Source organism: Oncorhynchus nerka, linkage group LG16 (genome assembly GCF_034236695.1).
Source record: "Oncorhynchus nerka isolate Pitt River linkage group LG16, Oner_Uvic_2.0, whole genome shotgun sequence".
NCBI classification, from domain to species: domain Eukaryota; kingdom Metazoa; phylum Chordata; class Actinopteri; order Salmoniformes; family Salmonidae; genus Oncorhynchus; species Oncorhynchus nerka.
In genome coordinates this window covers 17427727-17449135 of record NC_088411.1, presented here as the reverse complement: position 1 = coordinate 17449135, position 21409 = coordinate 17427727, and the positions used below count along the sequence as shown (strand labels likewise).

Sequence of the window (21409 nt, the reverse complement as noted above, 5' to 3'; positions counted from 1 at the left end):
TTTTATATATAAAGGATAACAGTGTTGGTGGACGGGTTCTCGAATACTATTGTCTTTGCTGGCTAACGCGGGTCGAAATAATGTAATATATAAAAAGGTAGATGCGGTTGACCGGTTCATTAGCGCCAATTGGTGGAAGACTCGGGGATCGTCGGAGCGGGTAAATTAAAATCGGACTGACTTGACCGTGTGTGCGTGCACCTGCATTAATAATTCCACCAGGCAATTGACGTGAATCAATTAATTAACATTTAGCATACATTTTATAGGCCTACCACCGTAATATAACAATACCAGCCACAAAGAGACATATTTAAATTCCAATGCTTTAATTGCACAGAGCAGACAAGTTAGTCAATGATACAGAATGCCACAACAAGAATGGTTCTTAGTTCAATGAGAGAGAGTTAACATGGCTTGCTACAATGGCAAACCTATGGTACCAAAGGCTAACTAATAAGCTAATGAAACTAATAATATGCTCATGTGAATGACAAAGGATCAAATCAAATCAAATTTTATTTGTCACATACACATGGTTAGCAGATGTTAATGCGAGTGTAGCGAAATGGTTGAGTAGATAGCTAAATAAAAACCAAGTATGATTTTCATTCTAAAGATACAGTATATCAATAATACAATCACATATAGGCACCATAGCAGATAAGTGTTTTTATCATGAATCAATGCTCACAGACACACACAAGAATGGAATAAATACACATGTAATAGTAAGTAAATATCCATGTATAAATACGCAAGAAATGAGGAGGCAGAAACATCTTTTTTTTCCAAAGTGCAATCTGTAAAATATTACAGTACAGAGAAAGCTAAGGAAGCCATCAAAGGACAGTCAAATGGTTCCATTTTGGCATTGTTCCCTCTTAGAATATATCGGAACCTTTTCTGTTACCATTACTATGATACAGTGTCCTTATCTTCTTGCCCTGAAGAGCTACAGGGAGTGCAGGCTTTTGTTACAGCCCAGCAGTACAGCTGAATGCTGGGCTGGGGAAAAAGCCTGCACAAACTGCGGCCCTCCAGGACCAGGAGTGAACATTGCTATGACAGACTGACAGTAAGCCTCCACAAGACATCATACCCTTTTTCTTCACTCAGTAACACTTGATTGACCCTGAGAGGAAAATAAAACTCCGCTTGGAACTGGCACATTCAACCCATTATAACACCGTGGAGCAAACAAGAAGACTTTTCTGCTTTAAATGATTCTGTTGACTTCTCTTTTCTTTCCTCATTTTGTTCCACTCGACAGCTTTACTTTTACAACGCCACACCAGCATTGATCTGTAGCCAAATGCTGTGGCTGCTATAATAGGTTTGAAGCTTCCGTTGAGTTTAAGACCTTGAGTTAGTTAGCTCTTAAGAAATACATACTGTTTCCTGTATACTGCAGGTGCATTGCTGAGTACATTTTCTCCTCCCCATATGGTATGGCATTACAATGTGAGTACATGATTCAAAGTAATGCAACCACTATAACATTCATGATAATAAGGAAAGGTGGTTGGAGTGTTGCTAGCCAAGACAGGGGTATTGCTCCTACTGTATGCTGTAAGGTGCAATGCAGCAGCAGTATTGTTAGTGTTTAGTTAGTGAGCTGGCTTAGTGTTAACAGACCAGGTTTAATGGTTAGTAATACTGGTGGTGGTTAGGCTATATAATAATCCATCACTTCCTGTCTAAAGCAACTTTTGTCTAAACAGGCTTAACGTAAAAATGTGTCTTAGGCTTAACGTTACAATTTGCAATACAATCCCAGCGTTCTTTCCCACCACATTTTGTTTGTAGTGGAGGGTGAAAATCATCAACCCGACAATCAAAAAAACTGCATAAATGGAACGAGACCCCGAAATATTGACAGTTTAAAACATCACATTTGACTTGACCATGCGTCAGTTGTACCTTTACCTAATATAGCGAGAGTGTTGATAATGCCCCAGGAAACAGAAAAGACAACCATCTGTTTGGATTGTCTGTTGCATCTTGTCAGTACACAGACTGCAGCTATAGCTAGCGCTAGGCTAGTGGACATACCCAGCCAACTACCATTCAATTCCAGGGTTATAGGAGTCTCTGGGCACTGCTAGAAAAATCTTGACACCCCCACAAACAGAAAATATGAACATTGGTCTTTGTTCAGGATTGCCCCAAGAGTCAATGTGTACCTCGAACCCGGTTCCAGCCCTGTGACATTCTGACAAGACACTAATTGCTTATGTCTCTCCGGACCTGGAAGGTAAGCACCTCTAGAGTATAAAATACAGTACTAAGGTCACGAGTATACAGTCACAGCGCAGTGCAAGACAAGGTCGCAATGTCCTCTGGGCAGAAAGTCATACATTTTCTGTTTCGCTTTTGTTGGCATCTTAAGTCCATTGTTCAGGCGGACAGTAGGCGATGTAGGCTGGGGGGGGGGGGGCACAGCAGGGTCTGAAGGTAGAACCTTGAGTTGACTTGTTATTTGTCCAACATAAAAAATTTGTTTCAGTACAATCCAACGTTTGGAGAACTCAGAGGTCATTGTTGAGGTGGAGAATCAACAGTACTGTTTTTACTGTGAAGCATTGGGTGTTTAGTGCACCTATTCTATCCATGTCCAATGGGTTGTGGGTGACAGGTATCCTACCTGTGAGTTAGCTATCAAAAGAGAGCTGAAAGAATGTGTTCGATCTCAAGGGAAAAGGTAGGCAGGTGCTAATAGCAGATAGCATTAGCAGTAGATTGGTTTTAGTAGCATATTGGTCGATTGGTACTTAGTAACAGAAGCAGACAGGAGACCATACCCCATACAGAAGCCTACTCACAAGTGCTACACATCGGTAGTGTATGAGGCATGTTGCCCCCTTACAATCTGAAGCGCTTTAAGCATGAAAAAAGCATTATGCTACCAAGCCAGTCCACTATCATTCTTATTTACTAGACTTGCCAGATTTGCTGGCTTTAGGGGCTTTGGTGGCTTTGGTAGTTTTGATTTCTGTCTTGGTCTTCTGAATACGGGAGAAGATCTCCTTGAACAGAGCCTTATACTCTGGCGTGTTCTGGCCCAGCCGCTTATCCACCGCCTCCACCTGCTTACTGATGCTCTCCATGGCCTCGGGGGTGGAGGGGGACTCGGTGGGGGTGGGCGGGGGTGCAGGGGTGGAGCCCATGGCGCAATCCTTCATGGAGGGGTCCCTGGAGACGGGGCGCGAAGTCTGCACCCCTGTGTGACACAGGGACTCCTCGTGGCGCCGGCACTTCCCTAACAGCTCCTCATACTTCTCCAGCAGAGCGTGGTACTGCTCGTCCACCTCCCTCAGGATGGACATCCCTCTCTTACGGACGCTGTTGGCGTGGATCGCGTAGCTCCCTCTTCTCCTCCCGGATGCGTCCCTGGCCACGATGGCGTTCAGCGCCGTGTCGCTGCAGCTCTTCCTGACGGGGCTGGAGGCAGGTAACGACTCTCCGCTTAAGCCTCCTCCCCCTCGCCCTCATCCCTGATCCCTCCACCCACTTCTCCTCCCTCCCCCTCCATGGTGTCTGTTTCGGGGGTGTTGTTGAGGAGGGTCTGGGTGAAGCCCACGCCGTCGTCCTCGCTGCAAAGGAGGAGGGTCCTCGCCCGTCGGAGCTGCTGGAGTTCCTGGAGCTCTGACTCTAGTTCATGGATCCGTACCTGGCAGCTCTCCGCACCCTGTCAATCAATAAGTCAACGAGTCAATCAGTCAGTCAGTCAGTCAATAAACCAATCAATATTTGTATTCTCCCAGAAAAGAGGGAAAATAAGGTAGCTCTACTATATTTGAATCAGGAAAAATATGAAAAAAAACATTATTTGGATTCAACAAACGTAGTCGAACATGAAACCATAAAAAAAACTTGAGGCACTCATTTTGGAATATTAAATCGAGTGAAAATAGGAATGATTCTGACCTGCACGCGTGTCTCCAGACGGGAGAACTCCCCCAGGAGGACGTGACACTCTCTCTCCGCCCCCTCCCTGCGACCCCGCTCCGCCCTCACGGCCGAGCGCAGCGCCGACACCGCCTCTCTTAGACGCTCGTTCTCCTCCTCTGCTGGCTGACGTTTAGCCTCTGAGGTGAAGCTGTCTGAGCGGCCCACCACGAACCCATCCTCATAACTGACAGACAGACAGACAGACAGACAGACAGACAGACAGACAGACAGACAGACAGACAGACAGACAGACAGACAGAAATAGAGACACACAGATACACACAATATGAGCTAACTTACTTGTACCTGCCAGATAGAGAGTCAAGCATCCACCTACAAAGCTCCTCTAACATAGTCTGGGGACCTTGAGATCCAGTAAACAAAGATTTGAGTGTGATTGCTTAGCTAAATAAACATTGTTGAGTAGGCTACTGAACAAAGGGAGCGGTAGGAGGATATTAGCCCTCACTTTGGTGCGGTGCAGAGTTCCCTAAGGCAAGGGAAGGAGGCGATGGTCTTGCGTCGCTCCCTTTTCTCCCTCCGGACCCTAAGCTGCTCCAGGGAGTGGAGCTGTTCCACCTGCCCAGAGAGAGACTCCACCTGAGTCTGTAGGGTCTCGATGGTCCCTGTCAACCTGCGAGAGCCAGGGAAGAGAGAAAGGGGGGTTAGTGTGTGTGTGTGTGTGTGTGTGTGTGTGTGTGTGTGTGTGTGACACTGACCTCTCTATCTTGTGCTGCGAGGCCTTGCTGTCCAGAACCAGTTTATGGTTGGTGAGCTCCAGTTCTCTGGCTGTCCCGTCTAGCTGCTCGTACACCTTAGCATGCTGCTCATTCATTTCCCTCAGCACCTCAAGCTGCTTAACCAGGTACTGCACAGAGACACACATACTGGATGTTTATATCCTGTACACACATATACCTACATACACACATGATCATAAACAGAGGAACATTTTGGGGTCATGGTCCCCTACCCAATCCTAACCGGAGCCATTAGGGGGATGGATACTTTCTGACCATAGTATCACTGGTTAAGGGGGACACTTCTATCCACTCTGCTGCCTATGGTACTATGTTAACTCTAAAACCCCTTGGTTGTGAACAGTGAACCATTTCAATGGGGTGATGTACTGCTATATTGAGCCAACTTCCTGCATCACCTGACTCTGCTCAGTCAGAGGGACAGGTCGGTTGTTATCCAATCTACACCTTACTTATGGAGTTGGGGTTACATTAGAGTTTGGTCTATTGAGCTGCATCCATGGAGCTGTTGACACTTGGCCCTCGTCTTACCTCGATCTCCTGCACCTGCTCCTCATTGGTGATGTATATCTGCTGTAGAGAATCCTCCAGCTCCTTGTTCCTCTCTAACAGAGTCTTCCCCAGCTCCGCCGCCAAGTGGAGGTCTAGAGAGAGAGGGGGAGGGAGGGAGGGAGGGAGGAGGGAGGGAGGAGACAGAGATGAGTGATGGAGAGGGCCATGGGAGATGGAGAGGGAGATAGATTGGAGGGAGCGAGGGGGAGCGATGGTTTGTTTTGAGAGCTCAGCTGTAACAAATTATCTAAATAAGACAGCATTAGGAAGAGGTTTCTCTTTGCTAGTCAGATGGAACCAAATCTATGAGTGATGTCAGTGAAGATACAAAATATAGAATTTCAGCCTGCACTGGTCCGCATGACAGCCACCGCAGAACACATAGTTCCTACGGTAACAGGTTTTAATCTACGATCATGATGATGCACCAAGCCATTTTCAGCAGGGTTTTAAGAACAGCTGCAAGCAGGACAATCAAACATCAAAACATTCCTCCTGAGATACACAGAGATAAATAAGATCATCCTGGACCTAGATAGAAGAGAGGGAGACAAAGAAATAGGGACTGAGAGAGAGAGAGAGAGAGAGAGAGAGAGAGAGAGAGAGAGAGAGAGAGAGAGAGAGAGAGAGAGAGAGAAAGGGAGTATTCAGGAGAGAGAATGATAAAAAGTAAAAGAGCCCATCTAGGCACCATGTCTCTCTCTAAAGATTTATTTCCTCTATTTTTACCCTTGTATCTCTGTCAGTGAACGTCACTGATATGTGTGCCTAGTTCAAAAGACAATACACCACCGCTCCATAGAAACCATACGACAGAAAGAGGTTCTGCAGTCTCTCTGCAGTGGGGTGGAGGAGGTGTGAATGTGTAGAAAGTGACGCGATATGAAATTGAGTGTGGGCTCAAATGAAAACGTCTAGTCGCGTTCCACCTGGAACAGAGTTGTTAACCACTGTTCTAGTAGTGTAACAATAAATGGCATTGACATTCAGTCTAGACAGAGAATCCTACTCTCTCTCTCATTTTATGGAAATCATACTCGGAACAAAAATAGAAATGCAACATGTGAAGTGTTGGTCCCATGATTCATGAGCTGAAATAACATTTTCCATAAGCACAAAAAGCACATTTCTTTCAAATGTTTTATATCCCTGTTAGTGAGTGTTTCTCCTTTGCCAAGATAATGTATCCACCTGAAAGGTGTGGCATATCAATAAGCTGATTAAACAGCATGATCGTTACACAGATGCACTCTAAAATAAAAGGGCACTCTAAAATGTACACAATGCCACCGATGTCACAAGTTTTGAGGGGCCGTGTAATTGGCATGCTGACGGCAGGAATGGCCACCAGCAATGTTGCCAGAAAATGTCATATTCATTTCTTTGAAGAAAGCCAGTACGAGGGTTTGCATTCAGGAATGCATTTCAATTAAAAGGTGCGCCTTGTTAAAAGTTAATTTATGGAATTTCTTTCCTTCTTAATGCGTTTGAGCCAATCAGTTGTGTTGTGACAAGGTAGGTGGGGTGTACAGAAGATGATCTTATACCAAATAGGGCTAAGTCCATATTATGGAAAGAACAGCTCAAATAAGCAAAGAGAAATGACAGTCCATCATCATCATCATCATGGACTGTAATTTCTATTTGCTTATTTGAGCTGTTCTTAACATTATGTGGACTTGGTCTTTTACCAAATAGGGCTATCTTCTGTATATCTTCTGTATATCTTCTGTATATCCCCCTACTGTCACGTTCTGACCTTAGTTCCTTTGTTATGTCTTTGTTTTAGTTGGGTCAGGGCGTGAGTTGGGGTGGGTAGTCTGTTCTTTTTTCTATGTTGTGTTTATGTGTTGGGCCTGGTATGGTTCTCAATCAGAGGCAGGTGTCGTTCGTTGTCTCTGATTGAGAATCATACTTAGGTAGCCTTTTCCCACCTGTGTTTTGTGGGTCTGTCTAGTGTTTTCTGCACCTTTCAGGACTGTTTCGGTTTTCTTTTATTTCACATTGTTATTTTGTATTTTCAGTGTTCAGTCAATAAACATCATGAACACATACCACGCTGCGCATTGGTCCGACATTTCTTACTCCTCGTCAGAGGAGGACAAAGAATTCCTACGTTGTCATAAAATAACTGATAGGCTCAAATGCATTAAGAAGGAAAGGAAATTCCACAAATTAACTTTTTACAAGGCAGACCTGTTAACTGAAATGGTTGAAAGAATGCCAAGAGTATGCAAAGCTGTCATCAAGGCAACGGGTGGCTACTTTAAAGAATCCCAAATATAAAATATATTTGTATTTGTTTAACACTTTTTTGGTTATTACAGGATTACATATGTTTTATTTCATAGTTTTGATGTCTTCACTATTATTCTACAATGTAGAACATAGTAAAAATAGATGAAAACCTTGGAATGAGTAGGTGTGTCCAAACATTTTACTGGTACTGTATATAAAGAAATATATATATTTTTTTTAACCATAATTTTGTTTTAGAGAATTTGGCAGTACATCCAACTGGCCTCACAACGGCAGACCACGTGGAACCACGCCAGCCCAGGACCGCCACATCTGGGTTCTTCACCTGGGGGATTGTCTGAGACCAGCCACCCGGACAGCTGATGAAACTGTGGGTTTGAACATCCGAAGAATTTCTGCACAAACTGTCAGAAACCTCTCAGGGAAGCTCATTTGCGTGCTCATCGTTCTTACCAGGGTCTTGACCTGACTGTAGTTCGGCGTCGTAACCGACTTCAGTGGTTCTTCACTGCTCACCTTTGATGGCCACTAGTACGCTGGAGAAGTGTGTTCTTCCTGGATAAATCCTCATTTAAACTGTACTGGGTAGATGGCATACAGCGTAGTGTGTATGTCGTTGTCTGAGTCAGCGGTTTGCTGATGTCAATGTTGTGAACAGAGTGCCCCATGGTGGGAGTTGGGTTATGGTATGGGCAGGCATAAGCTACATTTTATTGATGGCAATTTGACTGCACAGAGATATCGTGACGAGATCCTGAGGCCCCATTGTCGTGCCATTCATCTGCCTCCGTCACCTCATGTTTCAGCGTGATAATGCAAAGCCCCATGTCACAAGGATCTGTACACAATTCCTGGAAGCTGACTCACCAGACATGTCACCCGTTGAGCATGTTTGTGATTCTCTGGATCAACGTGTTCGACAGCGCGTTCCAGTTCACCCCAAGATCCAGCAACTTAGCACAGCCAATGAAGAGGAGTGGGACAACATTCCACAGGCCACAATCAACAGCCTGATCAACTCTATGCGAAGGAGATGTGTCGCACTGCATGAGGCAAATGGTGGTCGCAAATGGTGGTCACAAACCAGTCATGTGGATTCCACATGACTGGTTTTCTGATCCACACCTCTAACTTTTCTTTAAGGTATCCGTGACTAACAAATGCATATCTGTATTCCCAGTCATGTGGAATCCATAGCCTAGGGCCAAACAAATGTATTTCAATTGACTGATTTCTTTATATGAACTGTAACTCAGTAAAATCTTTGAAACTGTTGCATGTTCCGTTTATATTTTTGATCAGTAGAGGTAGTCTGTTGCGGAGTGGGGGGAAAAAACTAAATGAGAGATATTGAAAGTGATGTGGGGCCATTGGGGGCCCAGCCAAACAGGAGTGGGCTGCACTGCATTCTGATTTCAGAGTGAGTCAGCAGGATACATTGTCTATATTTTCATGTCTGACTCAGCAGCGAGATGTGTTTTGGGACCTGTGGCCATATCTGAGATGGAAAACACACAACAGCTCGATGGGAATATAATCACTCGCAATGGAGAGACTGAGCTGAGCTGACAACAAGGTTGAGGAGAATGATGCACACTGTGATTACTGATCAATACTCCAGTCGATCGATAACAAACGTTCATTCTACTAATCTGACCTTCCATGAGATGATATACTGTATGTTTATTGTTTTTAAGAGCGTCCAGAAACAGAAAGAACAGGCATGATCTTAAACACAACAAATTCGCAACATAATGCACGAATTGGATTTTTAACATATCACACAAATTGCAACATTTGTATTAGAGGTTGACCGATTATGATTTTTCAACGCCGATACCGATACTGATTATTGGAGGTCCAAAAAAAAAGCCGATACCGATTAATCGGACGATTAAAAAATATATATATTGTAATAATGACAATCACAACAATACTGAATGAACACTTGTTTTAACTTAATATAATACATCAATCAAATCAATTTAGCCTGAAATAAATAATGAAACATGTTCAATTTGGTTTAAATAATGCAAAAACAAAGTGTTGGAGAAAGTAAAAGTGCAATATGTGCCATGTAAGAAAGCTAACGTTTAAGTTCCTTGCTCAGAACATGAGAACATATGAAAGCTGGTGGTTCCTTTTATCATGAGTCTTCAATATTCCCAGGTAAGATGTTTTAGGTTGTAGTTATTATAGGAATTATGGGACTATTCTCTCTATACCATTTGTATTTCATATACCTTTGACTATTGGATGTTCTTATAGGCACTTTAGTATTGCCAGTGTAACAGTATAGCTTCCGTCCCTCTCCTCGCCCCTACCTGGTCTCAAACGAAGAACACATCGACAACAGCCACCCTCGAAGCAGCGTTACCTATGCAGAGCAAGGGGAACAACCACTCCAAGTCTCAGAGAGAGTGACGTTTGAAACGCTATTAGAGTGCACTCCACAAACTATCTAGCCCTTTCACATCGGTTACACCAGCCTAATCTCGGGAGTTGATTGCCTTGAAGTCATAAACAGCACAACGCTTGAAGCATTGCGAAGAGCTGCTGGCAAAACGCATGAAAGTGCTGTTTGAATGAATGCTTACGAGCCTGCTGCTGCCTACCATCGCAGTCAGACTGCTCTATCAAATCATAGTCTTAATTATAACATAATAACACACAGAAATACGAGCCTTAGGTAATTAATATTGTCAAATCCAGAAACTATCATCTCGAAAACAAGACGTTTATTCTTTCAGTAAAATACGGAACCGTTCCGTATTTTATCTAACGGGTGGCATCAATAAGTCTAAATATTCCTGTTACATTGCACAACCTTCAATGTTATGTCATAATTACGTAAAATTCTGGCAAATTAGGCAGCCCAAACTGTTGCATATACCCTGACTCTGCGTGCAATGAACGCAAGAGAAGTGACACAATTTCACCTGGTTAATATTGCCTGCTAACCTGGATTTCTTTTAGCTAAATATGCAGGTTTAAAAATATATACTTCTGCGTATTGATTTTAAGTAAGGCATTGATGTTCATGGTTAGGTACACATTGGCGCAACGACAGTCCTTTTTCGCGAATACGCACTGCATCGATTATATGCAACGCAGGACACGCTAGATAAACGAATAATATCATCTAACCATGTGTAGTTAACTAGTGATTATGATTGATTGTTTTTTATGAGTTAAGTTTAATGCTTGCTAGCAACTTACCTTGGCTTACTGCATTCACGTAACAGGCAGGCTCCTCGTGAAGCAGGTGGTTTCTGTATAGCACTTTGAGATATCAGCTGATGTACGAAGGGTATATAAATAAATTAGATTTAATTTGATAGAGCGTTGGACTAGTTAACTGTAAGGTTGCAAGATTGAATCCCCAAGCTAACAAGGTAAAAATCTGTCGTTCTGCCCCTGAACAAGGCAGTTAACCCACCGTTCCTAGGCCGTCATTGAAAATAAGAATGTGTTCTTAACTGACTTGCCTAGTTAAATAAAGATTAAATAATGGTGTAAAAAAAAAAAAATCTGCCAAATCGGTGTCCAAAAAGATTGTTACGAAAACTTGAAATCGGCCCTAATTAATCAGCCATTCCAATTAATCGGTCGACCTCTAATTTGTATGATATCATATCAATTGCAACCAACCCATTTAATAGGGAGTGGCGCTTCCAGGCAGCCACTGCAGAGTAATGTGGTAAAATGTTAGAAATTCTTGTTTTTTATATATATATATATATTTTTGTCGCACTGTATACTTTCCTGCTCTTCTAACGGATTAAGGCTCTGATGACGATGGATTGTACAAACATTTTGGAAAACCAGTCACATTTTCTACGGATTTACAAAACAAACGTGCACCTCCACTGGCACCGCACTCGAAGGTAACAGACCTAAAACACATCAAAAACACAATCTCTCACGTGAATGCAGAGTTCTAAGTGAATTATGTCCAGAAACGTCCCAGAGGCTCCGAATGTGCTTGTTGGTAAAGATCATTGATAAACAAAGTGGATTGAATTTGAACTGCTTCTTCAGTCAGTAAATGCAGACATTGGATGCGTCACTGAAACATGTTGCACACACATCATTTTGTTCCAGCGCTTGCTTTTCAACCATGCTGTTTCCTCTCTCTTGTTGCCCTGTCTTGTCCTGTCTTGCCTCAATTAAACTAATGAGGAGAAAAGCAGGCTGCTGCCAGCTGCCCCTCAGCATGATCTAATACACAGACCTGCCTGCTGCACTCCCAGCTAAATGAACTCCTGTGGGGCCTTTGCTACTACACAGGTACCACGGAATGGGCTTTAACACTTTGAGGACTATGGACATCATATTCAATCCTTTGTTAAACATGACTTAATCAATTTTTATTTCATGACTGCTAATTACCATTCCAGTATAAAATCTATGGTCAATTCAATCCATTCTGAATGACAGCGTCCAGGAAGAGAACACTAAGTCACTCCTCAAAGGGTTAAACTCGCTAACAATATGTATATGTGTGTGTATATGTATGTATATTTATACATTTGTGGGTATGTATGTATGTGTATATATACATAAAGTGCATTTGGAAAGTATTCAGACCCCTTGACTTTTTCCACATTTTGTTACGTTACTGCCTTATTCTAAATCAAATCAAATCAAATCAAATGTATTTATATAGCCCTTCGTACATCAGCTGATATCTCAAAGTGCTGTACAGAAACCCAGCCTAAAACCCCAAACAGCAAACAATGCAGGTGTAAAAGCAAAAATGGATTAAATACAACAATCTACACAATCCCCATAATGACAAAGAAAAAAACATAGTTTTTAGAAATGTTTGCTAATTTATTAAACACAAAAAACAGAAATACCTTATTTACACAAGTATTCAGAACCTTTACTATGAGACTCGAAATTGAGCTCAGGTGCATGCTGTTTCCATTGATCATTCTTGAGATGTTTCTACAACTTGATTGGAGTCCATTTGTGGTAAATTCATTAGATTGGACATGATTCGGAAAGGCACACAGCAGTCTATATAAGGTCCCACAGTTGACAGTGCATGTCAGAGCAAAAACCAAGACATGAGGTCAAAGGAATTGTCCGTAGAGCTCCGAGACAGAATTGTGTCAAGGTACAGATCTGGGAAAGAGTACCAAAAAATGTCTGCAGCATTGAAGGTCCCCAAGAACACAGTGGCCTTCATCATTCGTAAATGGAAGACGTTTGGAACCACCAAGACTCTTCCTAGAGCTGGCCGCCTAGCCAAATTGGGCAAGGGGGAGAAGGGCCTTGGTCAGGGAGGTCACTCTGACAGAGCTCTAGAGTCCCTCTGTGGAGATGGGAGAACCTTCCAGAAGTACAACCATCTCTGCAGCACTCCACCAATTATGCCTTTATGGTAGTGGCCAGATGGAAGCCACTCCTCAGTAAAAGGCACATGACAGCCCGCTTGGAGTTTGCCAAAAGGCACCTAAAGATTCTCAGAACATGAGAAACAAGATTGAGAAACCAAGATTGAACTCTTTGTGCTGAATGCCAAGCGTCACGTCTGGAGGAAACCCGGCACCATCCCTACGGTGAAGCATGGTGGTGGCAGCATCATGTCTGGAGGAAACCCGGCACCATCCCTACGGTGAAGCATGGTGGTGGCAGCATCATGTCTGGAGGAAACCCGGCACCATCCCTACGGTGAAGCATGGTGGTGGCAGCATCATGTCTGGAGGAAACCCGGCACCATCCCTACGGTGAAGCTTTGTGGTGGCAGCATCATGCTGTGGGGATGTTTTTCAGCGGCAGGGACTGGAAGACATTTCAGGATCAAGATCCTTGATGAAAGCCTTCTCCAGAGCGCTCAGGACCTCAGACTGGGTCGAAGGTTCACCTTCTAACAGGACAACGACCCTAAGCATACAGCCAAGACAACGCAGGAGTGGCTTCGGGACGAATCTCTGAATGTCCTTGAGTGGCCCAACCAGAGTCCAGACTTGAATCCGATCGATCATCTCTGGAGAGACCTGCAAATAGCTGTGCAGCAACGCTCCCCATTCAACCTGACAGAGCTTGAGAGGATCTGCAAAGAATGAGAGAAACTCCCCAAATACAGGTGTACCAAGCTTGTAGCGTCATACTAAAGAAGACTTGAGGCTGTAATCGCTGCCAAAGGTGCTTCAACAAAGTACTGAGTAAAGGGTCTGAATACTTAAATAAATGTGATATTTCAATGTCTAAAAACCAGTTTTTGCTTTGTCATTATGGGGTATTGTGTGTAGATTGATGAGGGAAAAAACAATTTAATACATTTTAGAATAACGCTGTAACATAACAAAATGTGGAAAAAGTCAAGGGGTCTGAATACTTTCCGAAGGCACTGTATATAAATATATATATTTACAAACATAAATATGGGGGATTGGAAATGATGCAGACAATTACATTGATGGAAGCTACAATCTATCTGCAATATTAAAGCTGATCTACCCTCTGCATTCATTTACTTTTTGGATGAATGAGGAGGCTGCTTCAATCATAGAAATAGAATCTCTAGTTATGTGGCTTCAGTGCTGTCCCACTGCTCGGTTAGAATAAGGCAGTCTGAAAAAATAATAGTGTCGAATAGAATAGGGCTTGTTAAAATGTGGCTAAGGGAACATTATAGAACATAATAAGCCATTTTAGAAAGACATACACTGAGTGTACAAAACATTAGGAACACCTTCTTAATTATGAGTTGCACACCCTTTTGCCCTAAAAACAGCCTCAATTTCACCGGGGCAAGGATTACAAGGTGTCGAAAGCGTTCCACAGGGATGCTGGCCCATTTAGACTCCAATGCTTCCAACAGTTGTGCCAAATTGTCTGGATGTCCTCTGGGTGGTGGACCATTCTTGAAACACACGGGAAACTATTGAGCATGAAAACCCCAGAAGCGTTGCGGTTCTTGACACACTCAAACCAGTTCACTTGACACCTACTACCATATCCCGTTCAAAGACACTTAAATCTTTTGTCTTTCCCATTGACCCTCTGAATGGCACACATACACAGTCCATGTCTCAATTGTCTTAAGGCTTAAAAATCCTTCTTTAACCTGTCTCCTCCCCTTCATCTACACTGATTGAAGTGGATTTAACAGGTGACATAAATAAGGGATCATAGCTTTCACCTGGATTCACCTGGTCATGGAAAGTGCAAGTGTTCCTAATGTTTTGTACACTCAGTGTATAAAGACAATATTCCGCCCAAATGTCATAGTATAATGTAAAACTATTGTAAAGCTATTTGCTGTAACATGTGGTATGTTAGAGATTTGTTTCAGTTTTCTGCTTCCACAAACAAGGATGCACCACATCTAAAGGGGTAGCAGTATTTAACACAACACAGGATCAGTTTGCTCTGGATGAAATGTTTTGAGAAACTGGGCCCTGGATAGCATTACTCTCATAAATCCTCTTGTCCTTTATTCCAAGAGGGGAAATTGAATTATGTAAACATGTAAGCTCTGCTGCTGGCCGCTGTACGCCAGATCTCCTAGATTTCAAACAGCAGAACTCAGAACCAAATACTGCCTGGAAAATCCACAGAATCCAAACACTGACCCACTGTTTACGTTCACCATGGTTCACTGCTGTGTGGAGAGAGAGAGAGAGAGAGAGAGAGAGAGAGAGAGAGAGAGAGAGAGAGAGAGAGAGAGAGAGAGAGAGAGAGAGAGAGAGAGAGAGAGAGAGAGAGAGAGAGAGAGAGAGAGAGAGAGAGAGAGGAGCAAGCACCAAACATCCCAATCAATACCCTCTACAGACCATTGTCTCCAAACAAGGAAACCAGGAAGTCAACTGATGCATGAAGGATGACATCAACACCCAGACTCAGTCACAATGGAATGGATTATGTGTATTTCCTGGATATAGTTTTTCCAGGTTTTCTTTTTTCATGTTTTAGCAGTATCAGTTATACTGACTGGGGGATGTCTTCTTGAGGGCCTAAGCAGGAACACACATTGGCTGCATGCATAGTGGAGGGAAATGCTTTTGCAGAGTGAATAGGGTTATATTGTTGTTAGGGGGAGGGTCAAACTCCTGTCACAACCAAAACACACAGGCACAATGAACAAAAAAATCCTAGTTGTTTCAACTACATATTATTAAGTAACTGTTTCCACAAACCTTTTTTCATTTACTCAACTTTTCGGTCAAAGTGTTTTAGTTGACCCAAACTTAGCTCCAACATGAGAAAATGTAGGCAAAAATTCAGTAAACTTTAAAAGCTGTGTTTGCTCAAATTGTCTCAAGAAGTATTATTTGGGTATCTTACCTAAAGCTGGCTGTGGAACTAGCTACTCACACAGTGCCTTTAAGATACAATTCATTTGACTTACATTGTGTATTTTCAACATGTCCTCACCGGGGATTTGAACTCAAAACTTCCTGGTTCACAGCATTCCAAGCTTCCTGCTAGGCCAACTTGTCTGTGTCAATGACTGGCTTCACATGCATTGCTACACTTTGCACTTAAATCTCAGCTCCGCTAAAAGTACACTAAAGAAAAAATATTTTAAGGGGTAACATTAAAACAGAGTAATACGCCCAATCAACAGACAACTATTCAGAAAAACCTAAAATTGCTTAAATAAGTCAATTAAAATCAATGATGAGAGGATGATCAGATGAACTAATAATTGAAACAGACATGGTGGTGTAGCAGGAAGATCAGAACATCATAAACCAAGAGGTTCTGAGTTCAAATCCCAGGTGTGACAAATAATTGAACATGCACAATGTTATCAAAAATATAAGTGTTGTACAAATAACTGGTTACACACACACACACACGAACATACTGTACTGTCTGGGTATCAAAGCCACTGTCTGAGCCCTGTCATCAAATCAGTTGGGGCTTAGTGCTGGGGAAGTGTGTGTGTGTGTGTGTGCGCATGTGTACAGTACAGTGCACTTGTGAAAGGAAACATGCCTGGCTTGGAATATGGCTGTCCTTTTTTAACAGTGAATGTTGTTTTTGGAGGTGGATTTCTCCAATAGGATTCACAGGAATCAGGAAAACATGGCCTCTCCTTGTTTTCTCCTCCTTCTCTCCTTCCTTCTTTCCTTTTCTGCAGATAAGCCGTATAGCAGACCAAATCCTTCCGCACGACTTCACTGCAGTCAATACCACAGAAGGCTCAAATTCTGTATGCAAAGGATTCAACACACGTTTCTGTCTGCAGGATAACAAGGAAACAAACTCTGTTTAAAGCCTCAGAGAGGTGGTTGTTGAAGCGTTATTAAGCTGCATGTAATACGAGCAGGTGCATGCTATAACAACCCTCTCATCAGATGTAAGTCCAGCCCTGTTAACCAATGGGTCCCAACAGGCCTAAAGACTCAGCTGGTCATATAGCTTCAGCAGAGCACAGAGTTTGGGCTAGAGCAAGCCTTGGTCTGTCATACTAAGGGTTCCTTATACTCTTAGTAAAAGGGTTTCAAAAGGGGTGTCAAACTCATTCCATGGAGAGCCCAGTGTCTGCAGTTTTTTGGTTTTTCCTTTCAATTAAGACCAAGCCAACCAGGTGTGGCGAGTTCTTTACTAATTAGTGACCTTAATTCATCAATCAAGTACAAGGGAGGTGCAAATAACCCTCAGACACTCAGCCCTCCGTGGAATGAGTTTGAGACATGTGCCATAAGGACAACACTTTTTGGTTCCAGGTAGAACCCTTTTTGGTTCCAACCCAAAAGGGTTCTAACTGGAACCAAATGCATTCTACCAGGAACCAAAAATGATTATTCAAAGGGTTCTCCTATGGGGTCAGCTGAAGAACCCCTGATCATTGATATGTTTTTCTACTCAGTGTTACTATGCATGGTAATGTCTGAGTCTGTGTATTGTAGATGCATCATGTTTGCTGATTCCTTACAGTATAGAACAACAAATAGCCTCGTTGCACCATCAAATGTCTGCCTTGCTCAGCATGTAAGTTCTCTTTTTGACCTTAATGTTGTCACCACATCTCATTCTGCCTAAACCCTGTGGCCAAATGGCACCCCTGATGATGGAGCCTGTGCCTCTGTCTGCAGGGTAATCCAACGCCAGCGCTGTGTCCTCCTCTCTGATAGACTGCTGGCACCTCACAGTATCACTACCAGAGGTGAGCTCAGCATTCTGAGCTAACACAAAATACAACACCTGGCACTGCTCTGAGAGGCCAGGAACACTGTGTTCAATGGGGCACCAAGAATACAGGCTGCACCAGAGAGATGTAGAGCGGGAGGGTGGATGCAGAGAGTGGGAGATACATGGAGAGACATGGGCCTTGTGCTCTTTTTTTAGCTTTCTCCCTTCTCTCTCATATCTCATTCTGTCGTTATCCTGTAATCTTCTAGTGTCTCTCTTTCTCTACCACTCTTTGCTCTTCCTTTCCCTCCCGCTCCCTCATTCTGAGTAATGTGAAGACACATCAGCCTTTATTTTTATCCTCAGGTCTAGTGATGTGTCCACACACTCAGTTCCCCCTCCAGCCTCCTCTCCTCTCACAGTGCCAGTGTGTGTGTATAGTGTGTGTATAGTGTGTGTATAGTGTGTCTGTGTGCATGAGGTCAAATCAATAGCAGCATCAAAGCATAACATCATCTCCTCTCAGCCTGTGGCAGATATCCTAATAATTGGAACAAAGAGATGAAGCGATAGAGAGATTATGGATGAGCGTGGAGTGAAAAAGAAAGGGAGCGAGGGAAAAGAGATTGAGAGAGAGGGAGGGTAAGAGCCAGGGAGCAAGGCAGACAGAAAAAGAATCATGGAGTGAGGAAGGGAGCGAGAGAGTAGGGGAGAGAGGAAATGGCCCTAAATCTGTCAAGAACTTTGACAAGCTATGATTGGCTACAGCTCAGCAGATACATTATCAGCAGCTTGGGATATTGAATATGCATTTAAATGAGTGTAATTTTAACCTTTATTTAACTAGCCAACTCAGTTAAGAACAAATTCGTATTTACAATGAGGGCCTTCTGTGGAACAGTGGGTTAACTGCCTTGTTCAGTGGCAGAATGACAGATTTTTACCTTGTCAGCTCAGGGATTCAATCCTACATCCTTTCTGTTACTGGCCCAACGCTCTAACCACTAGGCTACCTGCCGCCCCAAATGAATGAAGCTTATTGTGCCAACCACATTCAAATTGAATTTAGACTAATAGCGGTTCCGCTGAATTATGGCATTACACAATCTATATAGTACAGTATGAAGGCACAGACGAAGTAGGTTATTATTATGCAAATAGTATGGTCCCATAGAATTTATGTGGAACAGAGGTGATGCACAAGGCCTGGACCGTAGTTGAAAAGGCTACTGCAATAATATCTTTGGGGAATAGCCTAGTGATTGAAAATAGCTATCTACACTATTCCAGTGGATATGCAAGTCAAGCATGTTTCCTGTCTGTGTTAGCCCTCATGTATGTTCTTTGTCCCAACCAACCACTTTCTGGTTAAAATGACATGTTCCTTGTTTATTGAATTATGGAGACGTGAACATGACAGTCTACTGGCTGTGAAAGCCACTACATTCTAAAAGGAAAACATAATATGTCATGATTGAATGAGGAAATCAATGCAACCTAATTGACTGCATAAACCAGGTTAAGTGCTATAGGAAGCCCTGCTCTATTCCATTAATGTTGTTATGTTGATGTTGTGAAAAGAGGTAAGAAGATGGGGTTAGAGGTTAAAGTCCCCGAAAGTGTTTGTCAATTTGCATTAGGCTAAAGGCAAATGCTGCCAATGTCAATTAGGCCTACAACATTTTGTGGGACAATGGATGTTAGTGCAAATAAATGCCTTTCGCACACAAACAATGTTTGAGACTTTGCCATAAGCAACCTACAAAGAACAATTGCATTGCATTGATGACAGCCGACATCTATTTCCTTCTATTTATTGTTCATGTATTACATTGTAATCCATTGTTTACGACCACCAACAGAACACTGTGTCCAGCCAGCATCGTGTATGTGGTTTTTCTTGCCATATGACAACAACCACAGAAGGAAACGATTTTTACCATCACCGTCACAAAGGCCCTTGGTATCCATCCCTTCAATGTATTGTTGTCAGAAAGTAGCAAAAGATTCAAGTGCGGTTACACATTTCGATAGCATTTGATATTTTTATTTGTCAAGATGCACGGGCAAATTTAGCATCGCAAGCTAGAAGCCTTCCGTCATCAAAAAAGGCCTTTGTTTGAGAAGAACAGCTGAGCTCACCAATAACGAAAAAGTGCATTGACATTGCGGATGCGGCTGGCTGCAAAACGGCGGCCCCAGAAATGCGTCGCTACTTACCCGATTCGAGATCTTGCTGGTCGTACCATGGCTCTTCCTCCTCGGTAACAAATTCCTCCATTCCTAGCATCGAAACACGGATACTCCCACCCGCCTTGTCCTGCAGCCCAGAAGAACCTCGGTTACAAACCAGGTCCACAGTCAGACACACACATACACTCACTGTCCCGCCCGCCTCTGGAATAACATTAGCAACTGCCGCCACACGAGAATGAGGAGAGAGCTGTGACGTTAACCGCATCTAGGCAGATGAAGCAGATAAACAAACAACGTGGGTTTATTCTTGGCAGCAGTCACCCAGTCCCACAAAACACTGCCAAACAACCTTCTCAAGATAGTGGGTCGTTTCACCGTTTTTAAACGAAACACAATGACACACACACGAGAGACTCGAACGCCGCTTTAAAACATCACGTCTTAATTGCCCAATTATTGTTTCTTATAGGGGACTTGTTTGGTCTAAAATAAAACTGAATTGTTGACACTTGTGTGTTTTCCCTCTCCCTCTCTCTGTCACTCCCACCTCTCTCTCACCCCTGTCCCATCCTGTTACGAAGACCGCTAGAGACAGGCTGTGTAGCCTAGACGTGGCATATGTCGCAATAGTCTCTCTCCCTTCTCTTCCTGGGGCAAAGCTGTGGTGAATGTAAATGTTGCCCAAATACACATAAACATTAGGCAATGTACAGACGGTCCATATGGTGTTCACATTTCTCCAAGTGTTCCAGTAGAGGTAGCCACGCTTACAGATTCAAATATTACAATTCTGTTCACTATGATTCCATAAGTGAGTGTAGGCCTACACAGACTATTTTGCATGCACGGTGCACTACGTGTATGAAATGCATGCATTGAAATACAGCCATTGTAGCTGTGTTGCCTGAGGGCCAATTGAGGAGCAGTGAATCACACTATTGAAGATCATTCACATCCCCCAAATTACCCCCCAGGCAACACAGCAGAGCAGACACTATTTCATTGCAATGCTTGAGTGTCACACATATAGCGCCACTAGGGGGCAATCTTTCACTTCAAGCAACCACCATCAAAACAGTCTATTCAGCTGGATGTGGTTCCGTCTCTCAGGCTCTGAACACTAATTACTCAGAGCACTCTGCCCAATGAAAGCTTTAGCTCTGTGAGTTTATGGCAGCAGTATTGATAGTGAGAGCCGATCACAGGTAACTAATCTCGCTTAGTGAAAAAGGGAGGATGTCAATAGATCCCAGACGCTGATCTAAGGTCAGTTGTGCGGTTTTCTCCCTAGTATTGGGGGAGGTGGAGCTGGTCCTAGATCTACGCATACGGGCTACTCCTAGCTCCCTAGTTATCCGTGTGAGAGGGATTGAGTAAAAGGGCTTGGTCACCCCAGGCCAGGGTAAAGACAGGACATATGGTCACAGTACTGTAAGTATGTCAGGAAGAGATAGATATGTGTGTTTACTACACCGTATTAGGAATAGAGATCTGAGGATTCTGTCTGTAGGGATGTCACCCTTTAGTTTGCACTAGGTCACAGCATTGGTTGAGAGAGGGGAGCTATATTATTAGATCATCACTGAGCC

At 43.1% G+C, this 21409-nt stretch overlaps 1 pseudogene; it reads right to left on the bottom strand.

Moving 5' to 3' along the window:
* Positions 1–312: 312 nt before the first annotated feature.
* On the bottom strand, positions 313–20369 carry LOC115144128 (cerebellar degeneration-related protein 2-like; annotated as a pseudogene).
* Between the last annotated feature and the right edge of the window lie 1040 nt (positions 20370–21409).